Source organism: Pinus tabuliformis, chromosome 4_2 (assembly GCF_031772625.1).
Source record: "Pinus tabuliformis cultivar Carrire ecotype Pingquan chromosome 4_2, CPIR1, whole genome shotgun sequence".
In the NCBI taxonomy this organism is placed as follows: Eukaryota; Viridiplantae; Streptophyta; class Pinopsida; order Pinales; family Pinaceae; genus Pinus; species Pinus tabuliformis.
Window position 1 is genome coordinate 647,482,401 of NC_142304.1, and position 14,250 is coordinate 647,496,650.

Consider the following 14,250-nt stretch of genomic DNA (forward strand, 5'->3'; position numbering starts at 1 on the left):
AATTGGTCGATTTTGTAGCTGTCGAGTTCTTGTTTTAGTGACTACTTCAGGTTCAAGTATGATTTTTCCTTACTCGTCAATATCTACAATATTGTTTGAACTGCGAGCTTGTCACCTATAACCTTCTTTAAGCATGAAACATGGAAAACTGGGTGCACTCGGGCAAATGCAGGAAGTTCCAATTTGTATGCCATAGTACCAATCTTTTGCAACACCTTGTACGGACCATAATACTTTGGTGATAATTTATTATCATTCTTATCTTGCTTGAGGGATGCTTATTTGTATGGTGGCAGTCGTAGAAATACCCAATCACCTACATCTAAAAAGTATTTAAGACTATCATGATCCATTTTTACCTTGAAGTGTCTTCCCATTAGATAAGGTCTCCATTTCTTAAGTGCATGTAGTATTGCCAACATTTCCTTCTCATAAATAGATTTGTGTAAATATTTCCTTTGATTGGAAGAATTTCAAAAGCAATGGGTATGTCTTCTTTCGTTAAAACAACACCAATTCCATTTCATAAGGCATCACATTCCATAATAAAGGTTTTTGTGAAGTATAGCATAGCTAAGACTAGTGCTTGGCACATTGCCTCTTTAAGATCTTTAAAGGCTTTCATTGCTTCTGGAGTCCAAGAAAATGCATCTTTCGTCAGTAAAGTTGTTAGAGGTGTTGTTATTCTCCCATAATTCTTAACAAACTTGCGATAATACCTTTTCAACCCTAGAAATCCTTGAAAATGCTTTATGGATGTGGGCATTTTCCATTCCTTAATGGATTTAATTTTTCTAGTGTCTACCTTAACACCTTCATGAGATAAAATATGACCCAAATATTTAACCCCTTGTACTCCAAAGAAACATTTGGACGTTTTTGCATATACTTGTTTCTCCTCCAATAGTTTGAGCACTCTATAAACATGTTGAACATGATCCTTCCAAGACTTGTTGTAGATTATTATATCATCAAAAAATACTAACACAATTTTTCTAAGGAAGGGTTTGAAAATGGAATTCATCAAACCTTGAAATGTAGAAGGTGCATTGGTAAGGCAAGAAGGCATGACCAAAAATTCATAATGACCCTCATGAGTTCTAAATGTTGTTTTCAGAATGTCTTCAGTCTTCATTTTGATTTGATGATATCTTGAATGAAGGTCCAACTTGTTGAAGTAAATTGATCCATGCAATTCATCCAATAATTCATCAATGATAGGAATGGGAAATTTATCTTTAATAGTGAGCTTGTTGATACCCCTATAATTCGGACACATGCATTATGATCCATCCTTCTTGTGCACCAATACTACTGGAGTAGATAAAGAACTTTGACTAGGTTGAATTATACCAACCTCTAGCATTTCTACAATCATACGTTCAATTTCACCACTTGGGCATAGGAATATCTGTAAGGCATCACTTCCTAGAATCAAATGAATAACATGATCATGACCAAGAATAGGTGGGAGGGCTTTGGGAGTCTCAAATACCCTGGAATGATTGTCCAGGACTTTTTGGAGATTTGGAGAAATAGATGATTTCGATGTGGGAACCTCTAGCGAACATAATTGTGCAATTACGCCACACTGTTCTTTCTTTAGAATATTTTTCATGTCATTAGAGATGATTATCTTCCCCGGTTTTCCTGTGATACCCCTTAATTCAACTTCCTCTCCTTTTGAAAAAAATTTCAAGAAAAGTTCTTGAAAATTAAAAGCTATCGTACCCAAAGATTGTAGCCATTGGAATCCTAGTGCAACATCAGCACCACCCATTGGAATGGAAAGCATTGGACTATTCAACACATATTCTCCCATGGATAGCTTGATATTATGGCATTTTCCAGAGAAATTTATGGTTCCTCCATTTGAAACCATCACTTGACACTTTGGTTCTGTATATAGGAAGCAATTCAATTCCTTCGTTATCTTACAATGAATAAAATTATGGGTACTACCCAAATCAATCAACACTATTATCATTTTCTTCTTGATATGACCTTCTATTTTGATAATTTTAGGAGTGGTAATTCTAGCCAATGCATTACAAGATATGGTCGGATTCATTTCTTCTTTCTCTAGGGTTTGTTCTTGGTGTCCATCCTCTTCTTTTGATGTTTCTTGTTTGTTTTCTTCTTCCTCTTCACAATCTATATAAAATAATTTCTTCTCAGCACATTTATGACCTTTAGTGTATTTCCTACCGCAACTGTAACAAAGCCCTTTTGCTCTTTTTTCTTCCAATTGTTGTGGTGTCAACCTTGTAGGTTGTGGAAGGATAGGGGCAACAACAGTTCCATCTTTATAGTTGTGATTCATAGGCTTCCTTGTTGCATTAAATTTTCTTCCAATTTTTCTTGTCAACTTGAACGCATTCTCTAATGAATCAAGTTCCCAAAGGAAAACCTCTTGTTGGACAAAGTCCCTATGAAAAAATCAATCCTATGCTCCTCTGAAATATCTTTCACCCATATAGAAAATTTTTGTAAATCCTCAATGTGCTCTACCATTGAATCCTTTGGTTTGAGATTTATCAACTAGCTAAAAAAGGTGTTTCTTTTTGTATCCTCATAATGTGTTATGATTTCTTCCATAAAAATTGCCCAAGTGACAATTTGTTTACGAGAGAAAAGCCATCGTTACCATACAAACTGATAGGGTTCGAAATATAAAGTTGCAATGTGTACCTTTTGTGTGTTTTTCACATTATGGAGATCTAAATATTGCTCCATATGTAGTATCCGTGTTACGGGATCCTTGCCATCAAACTTCGTCATATCGATATTTGGAACATGGTGGATCGTCAATCCAACATTACAGTCTATGAAATCATGACTAACATTTCTTTTGTTCTCATTATGAGTTTTCTCTACTACCTTTTCACCATTAGGAAGCATTTCTTGTAGCAACTTTTCCAAACCTCCTTTCAAACCTTTCATGTATTACTTCCATGGAAAATTTTAGGGGCGAATTTTCATCATTGGGCTAAATTAAGGGGTTTTATATTTTTATTGGGCAAATATTTTGTATCATAGTGCATTGTTACAAATCGCCTCAAATTTATTTTATAAAAAGAAAATAGGTATGGAGGTTAGCCCACCTTATTTTAAGGGAGTGAGTAAAAAATGTAAATTTAGCCCTTGAATTTAGGAGTTACAATTTTCCATTCGCCCTGATTTTCAAGAAAATGTATTTATGATAGTTATAAATAGAAATAAAAATACAATGGAGGTATGGTAAATAAATAAAATATATGTTTATACTTACTCCAAAGGTATGGTAAATAAATAAAAATACAAATAAACTAGAGGTATGGTAAATAAATAAAACCTATTTTTATATTTAGTCCATAACCCTCTTTCTATTTAAGAAGGCTCAAAAATGAGGTTTCATTTAAGTGAATCCTATGGGCGAAATACCATATTTATAAAAGAGGTATGGTAAATTAATAAAAATATAAATAAATGAGAGTCATGGTAAATAAATAAAACATCTTTTTATATTTACTCCATATGTCACCTTATATTTATGAACACGCAAGCGTGTAAATAAATAAAAATATAAATAAAGTGGTGGTATGGTAAATAAATAAAAATATAAATAAACTATAGATATGGTAAATAAATAAAACCTCTTTCTATATTTAGTCCATAACCCTCTTTCTATTTAAGAAGGCTCAAAAAAGAGGTTTTATTTAATTGAATCCTATGGGCCAAATACCATATTTATAAAAAAGGTATGGTAAATTAATAAAAATATAAATAAATGAGAGGTATGGTAAATAAATAAAACAATTTTTATATTTACTCCATAAGCCACCTTATATTTACAAACACTCAAAAAATGTGTTATATTTAGGTGAAGCCTATGGGCCAAATTATTATTAATACCATGCAAAAAAACATTATTAACCCTAATATCAGTATTAATGAAAATAAAGATGGCACATGGTATTGACCCATGGTATTCACATGGAATGCAGCCTATTTAAAGCAGGGAATTAAACTAGCATAGATCCATCTTTACTCTGGATTAAATATCGTGATATGCAAACTAACATATAGTGAAAAAATATTTGATCCCTCTCGGGGCTTGGTAGATCAAGAGTAAAAATGGATCTTGTAATTTAATGTCACTTAAAAATTTTAACTTGGTTAAAATACAAAATAAAATAAAAATCAATTATTAACTTTACTAATTTTTATAAATTACTATAGTAGTTTTTAAGCTCCAAGTTTATGATAACGCATGGTATTGACCCATGGTAATACCATGGTATTCATGTGAGCATAGACTAATTAAAGGGGAAATTCTATCAGCTTAGATCCGTCTCAATTCCAGGTCTACCAAGTGTTGTGAGGGATAAATAGATCTCATCCCTCTAAGAGTGGTAGATGTGGAGTTAAGATGGATATAGGTTGGTTTTTATGATAATTAAGATATTAAATAGACGTTGGAAATTATATTGTAAAAAAATCTTAAGGTGAATGGTTAAAGCTACATTTAGTCACTTCATAAAATTTAGTAACAAATACCAAAGAGAGATAGTCGCTGCCCAAATTTCCCACCATTTTTCAAACATTCTCAATATGATATCTTTGTGAAAAAGTTAAGGTACTAATCTTGGATTAGTTGTTTGAAAAATATGTTGGTTTGTACAACCTTTCCTCTTCTCTGCTATTCTTAGTTTGTCGTAATGATCTGTAGGGGTTGGTCACTACACCATATTGTCCTAAAAGGCAGAGATTGTGCACCAAAAAGGAAATTAATCCACATGTTACAACGCTGTTAAAAATGGTATGAAGGTAGTGAATTATGCTAATAAGAAATTTAGATTGGGAGAGACGTAATTATATTTTATTATTTAATTGAAGATTTCCAATTAAAATAATAATAAATCTACATTTATATATTTATATATTGATTGGAAGGCTTCTGACAACGGTCACTTCTTTCCATTAGATCCCTTTCAGGCCTTTGGGATACCTACTACTTCATTATATTATATAGTTGGGGCTTGCTACTTGTTGTCGTGTTGGGGTAAACAAAATTGGTGTGCTTTTTTTTATCTCGCAGTTGGAGTCTATGGAATATAAAAGAAATTTGATAGCTTGGCAAAAGTTGTAGCTTGACAAAAGTGGTAGAGAAAACATTAATATCTCCTACCATGACAAACATGGCCACTAAAACTTGCAACATTGTTTGCAGGAAGTGAAAATTATGTTTCTTTTTTCCGAACATGTATGTTAGTATTAGTTTAATGAATATGTTTTATTATTATCATATATCGTTTCATACTTTAACAAAACATTCACCAAGACTTCACAATGTTTTATTATTTAGTGAAAGATTTTCCAAGATCTTACAAGATTTTATAATTCAATGAAAGATTCGCCATGACTTTACAAGATAATATAATCTGGTGAGAGATTCACCATATATATATATATATATATATATATATATATATATATATATATATATATATATATATATATATATATATATATACATATTATATTAGTGATAAAATCGCCTCCCATTTTTCCTATGTATCATGGGGATTCGCCCATTTATTATACATATAAATTTAGGGTGGTTCTTAAAATTTTCCCTGATTACTTCAAATATTCAATGTTTACTTCTAAACCATCCATCTTAGCTTCCAAGCCATCCATCTTAGCTTACACGCCATTCATATTAGCTTCCGCGCCATTCATCTTATCTTCCACCCCTTTCTTTAAACCATCCATCTTAGCTTCTGTTACTTTTTGTGAGAGTGAAATTTGACTGCACGTGGTCTCACAATTTTGATATATCATGTTGCATTTCTTCCTCTTCTTGATTAGTCATGCTAGAGCTTTCAGGTTTCTTACTTGGTGTTTCCATTTTCTTTCTTTAGGGCATCAATTAATGATAATTATGCTTCACTATGCCCTTTGAATTCCTTCAAACTAGTTTTTCAAACCAAACTTATGCAAAATTTTAAAAAGACTGCAGACCTTTTTCACTTTGTAGGAGCTCAATATTGAATCTATTGTATCTCCGTAATTATGGATCTCTAAGGGTTGAAATTGCGGCTTGAGGTAGCCCTCCTTGTCCTCTTTCCAAACCCACAAGTCTGATCAAGATTGTATTCTCGAAGAAATAATTATTCAAAATCTCCCACGATGACCTAATGATAGATTATAGACTAGTTCAGTAGAGTGAACTTGTATGAAGTTCCACGTGTCACTGTTTTGACCTTCGAAACTAGAAACGATACACAGAAAACTATAGTCAGTATTCTTTCTATAACTTTTTACTAAATTTCAATCTGATGCTCAAAGAGAACATTGTGACGATTTTCCCCAGGTCACCTGTTTGAGATATAATTGAGGAGCCTAAAAACAACCCTAACTTCCTTGGATCATATATCCGAAAATATAGCAAGAAAAGATCTAAAATTCATAGCCGAGGTTCATCAAGATTTTGGCTCGAATGGGTTTCAACTTTAGCTTCTGAAAACTTGTAGAAAAAAACGTTATATCCAAAATGCCACGATGACCTGTTTGAAGCAGCAAAACCCTAGAATCCAAAGCTCTGATACCAGATGTTATGCAACCAACTGACAAAATAGAAGAAAAGATAGATCAACGACTTGAAAATCATCCTCTTTTAGGGGGAAACCTCCTTTACATTACAGAAATGAACAATTCTTGGATGATACAAATGAAAAGGCCTCCTTTCTATATATAGGAGTCTAAGGGGTCACAATATAATCAGAGCCGACATAACAATAACAATAGTGGGCTTCTATGGGGCACAATCATAACAATACAGGGAAAAATGGGCATGACAATAACAATAAGGGGATACAATGAAAATAATAATAAGGGAATACACTAGTATTATAGGGACCTAATAATTGGAGAGAGACAGAGAGAGCGGGATATGAGGGAAGAGAGAGGAAGAACGAGATACAGGACTTGAGAGAGAGGATGAGAGTGATGGGGGAAGATAGAGGATTGGAGGGAAAAGAGAGAGAGAGTTGGGGCAAGAGAGAGGGAGCTAGGAGAGAAAGGGAGAGATAGAGATGGGGGGAAAGATAGGGAGGCAGAAGAGAAGGGGAGAGAGAGTGGACTTGAGAGAGAGGGTGAGAGAAGGAGGGAGAGAGGAGGAGATATGTGGGGATAGGGAGATTGATTTGGAGAGGGAGAGAGGGAGAGAAGAAGAAATGCATAGAGAGTGAGAAGTGGAGAGAGAGAGGCAGTGACAAGGGAGATATGGAGAGAGAGTGTGTATCTTTGGGGGTGAGATAAAGACACAAAGAAGGAGAGATGGAGAGAATGGGGGAGAGAAGGATAGAGGAAAGAGGGAGGGATATAGTAAGAGAGTTGGAGGCTAGAGAGAGAGGGAGAGAAATGGGAGCGAAAGGGAGAGAGAGGAAGGAAGAGAGAGAGGATTTGAGAGAGTGGAGAGAGGGTGGGAAAGAGAGATGGAGTTGGAGGGGGAGAGAGAGGGAGATAAGAAGAAAGAAATAGAGAGAGAAAGGCGGAGAGAGAGAGGGAGGGAGTGATAAGGAAGATGGAGAGAGAGGGAGAGGATAGCAAGAGGGAAGAGAGATAGAAGCGGGGGAGAGGGAGAGAAGGGGAACAAAGAGAGAGAGAGAGAGAGAGAGAGAGAGAGAGAGAGGGAGGGATAGATAGATATATTGGAGAAAGAGAGTGTATGTTTTGGGGGTGATATAGAGAGACAAAGGGAGATAGATATATATATGGAAAGTGAAGAGAGGGGAGAAGAGGGAGAGGGAGGGAGGGACAAAGATATTGATAGGTATGAAGTGAGAGAGCGTGTGTGTTTGGGAGTTTGAGATAGAGAGACAAAGAAGGAGAGATGGAGGGAGATGTAGATATAGATGGAGACGAGAGAGAGGGAAGAAGATTTCTTTCACTAGATGCATTGATTTCATTATAGATGGTGATTTCTAATCCTGTTGGATTGTTTGCAGTCAAGGTGCAAACCTTTCCTTGAGTTTTGTACTAAAAAAAGAGGTTTTCACCTCGATAGATTTGATCCCTCTCGGCTCTTAATAGATCTGGAGTTAATATGGATCTATGATGGTTATATTATAGTTAGCTTGATGATTAAGTTATATGTTGTTCTTATATGCTAGTAACTTGATGATTTGGGTTATTAAATTAAGATCTTGATGTTATATGTATCATGCTAAATTGGATTAGCCTATGCAGATGATCATGGTTATGACATTCATGTATGAGTTAATATATTGTAATATTATGTCATACTAATATAGACTGGTGGTGCATATGTGATTGTTATACATGAATGAAATTTTTTTATGATTTTATGATGTGAACATGTTAGTTAGTTACTGTTATGGATATCATGAACTTATTTGTGTTTGAGCTGATGCATTGTGAAGTTATATCATGCTAACTAGATTGATTGTGAAGACAAGATATCCTACCCTAAGATACATTAAGATATGAGCTTGCTTATGTTGTCTACTTTGTGCTTGAATGTTTGATTATGTCGTCTAATTGGTGTTTGAGTGTTGGTGTCTATTATGTCATCTATTTGTTATTGAATGTTTTATTAATCACATGAGATGAGTATGTGTCTATAAGATTGCATCAAGAAATTATCTTGTTTTAAGATGATTGTACTAGCACATATGTGTTGTGATAGTTGGTATGTACTTGAGTGTAAGTAGGTGATAGTTGTAGTATTATGTATTAGGAATGATGAATATGAGTTGATTGTTGAGTATGGCATGGTTGATAGTCTTGGTAAAGGTTGTTTCCAAATTCATAGACATGATGCCTTGATTTATGGAACATGTGACTGACATGTGTAAAAAGTTGTAGGAAAAATACTTGGTATTAGCATGACAAGGTAATAGTTGATTTGTTTATATAACTGTCCATTGGGTGATGTGACAGTACATAGTAAGACTCAATTGCAGCAATATAAAGGTCAAAGAAAGGAATTGTGTGAGAATTCCTTTAGCTATGTTTGGAAACTATAATTACAAACAAATGAGTGCTTTGCATATATGAAATCTTATTAACCCTAATTTGTATGAAATTATGAGGATGTGTTATATTCATGGACATGTATTTAACATATATAACAACTAGTGTCTAGTTATAGTGAGATTTATTAAGGGAATTAGAGTCCCTTGAGACATGGCACAGTTGTGCTCAACTACAAGGCACCGTACTTGGCATAACAAGGTAAGATAACTAGTATACTGCTATATTTATTTATACATTGACAATTGTGTGTTTATGGTAGTGTGATGCAGGGAGTTACATGGCAAGAGAGATTTCCATGAAATATTAAAGAAGGCTCGGGTTGAGCTTTCACTTGGAAGCATTGGAGACCCGTGGGGATGGAGTTATGGTGTCTATTGTTAGTCTTATGGTTTTGGTATTTTGTAATTTGTTGACCTTGATTTGTGCTTTTGTGCAAGGGCTTGCCACTTTGTTTGTAGTGTCATATTGTTATTGATTTTCATGGTTTTCTTCTTGTTTGTTTCTTGTCTTGCCTTTTATATTTTGAGCCTTGAGAATTGGTTTGGGAAAGAGGAAATTTAATGGAGTTCAGGGAGAGTTGTGTGGTACCCAACAGGTGATGTAAGGCCTGGATGAAGCTCAGTGCATGTATAAGGGAAGCTGAAGGCAAGCGTATGACAACTAGTTGGATTGGTTGGGTCCATTGAGGTAAATGGACGGTGATAGGACAATCATGAGAAAGGTAACATAAAGGGTAAAGTAAATGGATTTGAGGTTTCAAATGCCTTGGCTATGTTGGGAACTGTTGTTCTCAATATTGTGCATGTTGTGCATGAATAAAGGAAGTTCTCTTAACCTTGGCCTTATGATATCTAGTAATTATGTTGTGATCATGATTTATTTATGCTAATGTTTATATGCATATATGTATGTATGTACCATTGTTGTTTGACAGGGTCATCATGGATCGGATTGTTTTTATGCTAATGTTTATATGTATGTATGTATGTATGTCGTATGACAAGATCATGATTGTTTAATGTTAATGTTTATATGTATATATATGTATGTATGTATGTTTCTATCTAACATAGTCATTAGGAATAATTCTTGTGGAGGAATGATTGCTTATGTAGGTGAAAGGCATGAAGAGGTTCATGGTTTATGAGGAATCAAGTGGGAAGAGTAGTCACGACAAATATATGAGGTCAATATCATGTGGATATGAATTTCTGTTGTATGCTTGTATTATGCCTATGTTTATGTTATGATAGATAACTTTGAGGGATATATCAGTGAAATGAAAGCAGTGTGGTCTGCAACATGCTAGGACAAGCATGGATAAGGCACTGGAAGCAAGGTTTCTTGGTAGAGACAGTGTGGTTTTGGATGTGGGGTACTACTGTTGTGCATATGTTGCATATGTTGTACATGTTGCATCTGTGATGCTATGTGCATGTGGTGTTGTGTATATATAATGTGTGTACATGTTGTTTATGCAAAGTTATGTATATGGTGGTACAGATAGTGTTGTGTAAATATTGCATATGCAGTGCTAGGTATTGATGCTTCTATGTACATGTTGGATATGCATTGTTGTGTGCATATGATGTTGTGTACATATTGTACTATGCACATGATGGATATGCGGTGTTGTGCACATGTTGGTTATGCAATGTTGTGTACATAGGGTTCTAGGTACATGTCGTATATGTAGTGTTATTTGCATATGGTGTTGTTTGCATGTTGTACATGTGGTGCTAGGTACATATGGTGTTGTGTGCATGATTGTACAAGTGGTGTTGTGAGCATGTGGTGTCGTGTACATGTTATACATATGGTGTTGTGCGCAGGTGGTGTTGTGTACATGTGGTTTCATGTACATGTCATGCATGTGGTGTTGTGTATGTCTAGCTTTGTGTAAACATTTTACAACTAGTATGATGTACATGTGGTGTCGTGTACACATTGTGTAGGTGGTGTCGTGTACGTGTGATGTTGTGTACACATTGTGCAGCTGGTGTTGTGTATAGGTGGTATTGTGTAGATGTTGTACATGTGGTACTGATGTACATGTGGTATTATTTGGATCTCATACATGTTGTGTTGTGTCCATGTGGCACTACGTATGTACATTATGTAGTCGTGGCATCGTGACATATGTATTAGTTTTTTTGTAATATGTGTATTGCGTTGTACACCAGATGTAGGTGTATGTATGTGTTGTGTTGTACACTGGGTGTAGGTGTATGAGTTTTAGGTTAGGTGTAGGTGCATGTATTGCATGGTGTTGTATGCCGTGTGTGGTTATGTGTGTGTGATGCACACTATGTGTATGTGCACATGGTTGAGGAGAAGGCACTAGGTGTTTTTTTTGTGTGTCAACCAATACAGAGCACGTACGGAATAAGGACAAAGGTATAAGCTAAGGATTGATTAAAGGATAAGCATCAGTATGTTATTTCATTTTTATTATGCATGTGATTTTTGATTTTGGTCTATGATGATTACATCTGATCTATGATTCTGGCTTATGATGGTTACATGTGATTTATTATTTTGATCTATGATGGTAATGTTTTCAGCTAACATGATGTGATATGTTTATACATGATGATTTGGTCAAAGATTCTTGTTTGACTTGTTTAAATAGGATTGCAAGTGTACCTTATTAATGAGGTACCAATGAGGTAAGATGTGAATTTATTTCAATTTATTTTAAATCTAATGGTAGTTATGTGCTTGGTACAAGAAAGCATGGGAAATTCCTAGGTTCGGTGGTTGAAACAGACTACAAGAATTAGCAACAGTGGTGAAAAAAAATTGGAACAGGTAGCAGTATGCTGGTAAAACATTCAAGAGGAGGGTTGTTGTGGGAAACTGATACCCAATAGTATCCATTGATTTCCATGAGCATGTTATGACTGGTATGATGGTTTTAAGGCAGGTATATGCCTTGGTTTTTGGACTTTCCGATGCGAGGAAACCTTACCGAGGGATGGACTGGTCAGGATAGGGGTGTCAGTCGAACTTGGAAGGTGTGTGACTGCACAGAATGGGGGTGACCGGATTGCCTGAGGGACTATGTAGCAGATAAGGGAAGGTCATGGATATATTTGTTTTGGTCATTAGCATTTCCAAATAAAATCAAATTCACATTGGGAGTGTGCCCTAGAATAATGATCCGATATCTATTCACTGTGAGGACAAGTGGTGTTGGATTATAGCATTGAATATTGTATACATATTTGACCTTGTAGTGGATTCTGGACTTCCTGGGAAGGAGGTGAATCCCGGTATTAATTTGAGGGTGGAGGTGTGATAATTTCGATTCCCTTGTTACATATGCAGGCACCATATCCTTTTATTTGCTGGTTGAGAGAAATGTGTATATTATTATAAATACTGTATTGATCTGGTTTATGAAGCCCCATAAACAATATGGTTATTTTATGGATGAAGCAAATGTGTATGTGAATATGTGGTTATTGTAAATATTATAATTAGCTATGTTATAAAGCTCCAATAAATGATATGTTTGTCATGTTTTAGCAGTGGTCATTATAAATACTACAATGATTTGCGTTATAAAGCTCCATGGGCAGTATGTTTTCTTTCAAAAATCTTTTTGGTTTTAGGTGTCATTGAACACCGAGGATAGTGTTTCCCCAAGGCAGAGGGTTCTGTAATAAACTTGGTTAAAAATCTATGTAAAAATATATAAGACCACGGTCATGGGACACGTATTCCAAGCAGAATAGTGGGAAACAAAACATCCTAGTGGGTGTCACTTTGGTTTATTATGGCTAAGGAAATTGTAAAATGAAATGGCAAAGGCTTTGGGGAGGCATGAGGCATTTATTGGCATTTTATTTATGAAAATAATGGAAATTAGGAGAAAAGGAATGTGAAGGTCACACGTTTCATGTGAGGAGGAAAATGAGGAAAATATAATTATCATTGATAAAAAGAAGTCTGAGGATTAGTTGGTAAGCTTTTGCTCAATATTTTGACAAGTTTTGGTGCAGCTCTCTTCTATTCTCTCTCTCTCTCTCTCTCTCTCTCTCTCTCTCTCTCATACTCTTGGACACTTGGAGATTTCTTGGATCACTCTTGGAGGAATGTCATAGAGTTTTGGAGAAAGAAGGAAAAGGAAGAGCAGGAAAGTGCAAGAGGATATCGAGATCAACAACTACAATGGGTTTTTCTTGCAAGTACTAAGTTGCATGTATGTTTTCCTCACTAGCTTTGGTATGCATGGCATATGCATGTGGTTTATTGGTCATGATCTTTCATTGCCATGGAGGATTTCCTGGATTGATAGTGGAATTGCCTATTCTTTCCAATCCCTAGATAGCCATGGTGTTGTGGGTTCATTTCTTCTTCTTTTTTTCTGGTTGGTTATCATGCTTCCTTTACCTTGGATTGAGTTACTAGTTCTTGGAAGCCTTGGTTGGACAAACTCTCTAGAAGCCCTGTAACAACTTGGATTGAGTTACTAGTCCTAGAAGCATTTGTTGGACAAACTCTTTAGAAGCTCAAAGTAAGTTGTGGGTTGAGTTACCAGTCCTAGAAGCCTTGGTTGGAAAAAAAGCTCTGGAGCCCTAGAAGTCTTAGGTAGAGACCAATTTGGTGATGGTTTATGATTTCCGACCGTGAGGTGGAATTACTATTTGATGGGTTGAGGTGGTTTGGCCTCTGGAAGCCCTATATGGTTTTGGTTGATGTGTTTTATGTATCCCACATTCATGCTTGGAATATGGCACAAGGGTGACTAGCTGAAGAGAGATTTGGCTCAGCCATGTCTAGGGTCGGGGTGGTACGTGGAAGTCCCAAACCTAGTTGTATTTTGTGAATGTTAATAAGATATATTTCCTCTTGTAAATGAAGGGTAACTGTACTTTTATTATGTGATATTGATGGTTTTATTGTCATTTTTATGTTGTTGGTTATATAGTGGTTATGACTATGTTTTATGACAGTGATGATGTATGTCTCTCATCATGTTTTGATTTGTAAATGAATGAATAATGTATCTATGTCCTAATAGATTAAATTGTAGAAAATGTTATAAGGGAACAATACTTCTTAGCGATTCTCAGATAAGCATCACACCCTATGCTAATATTTGTTGTTTAAACCTATAGATTACATATTTGTGACATGTTTGATGAAATTCTTGTCATGGCTAGTAGGGGTCCAGTATAATCGTTATTGATGGTTTTG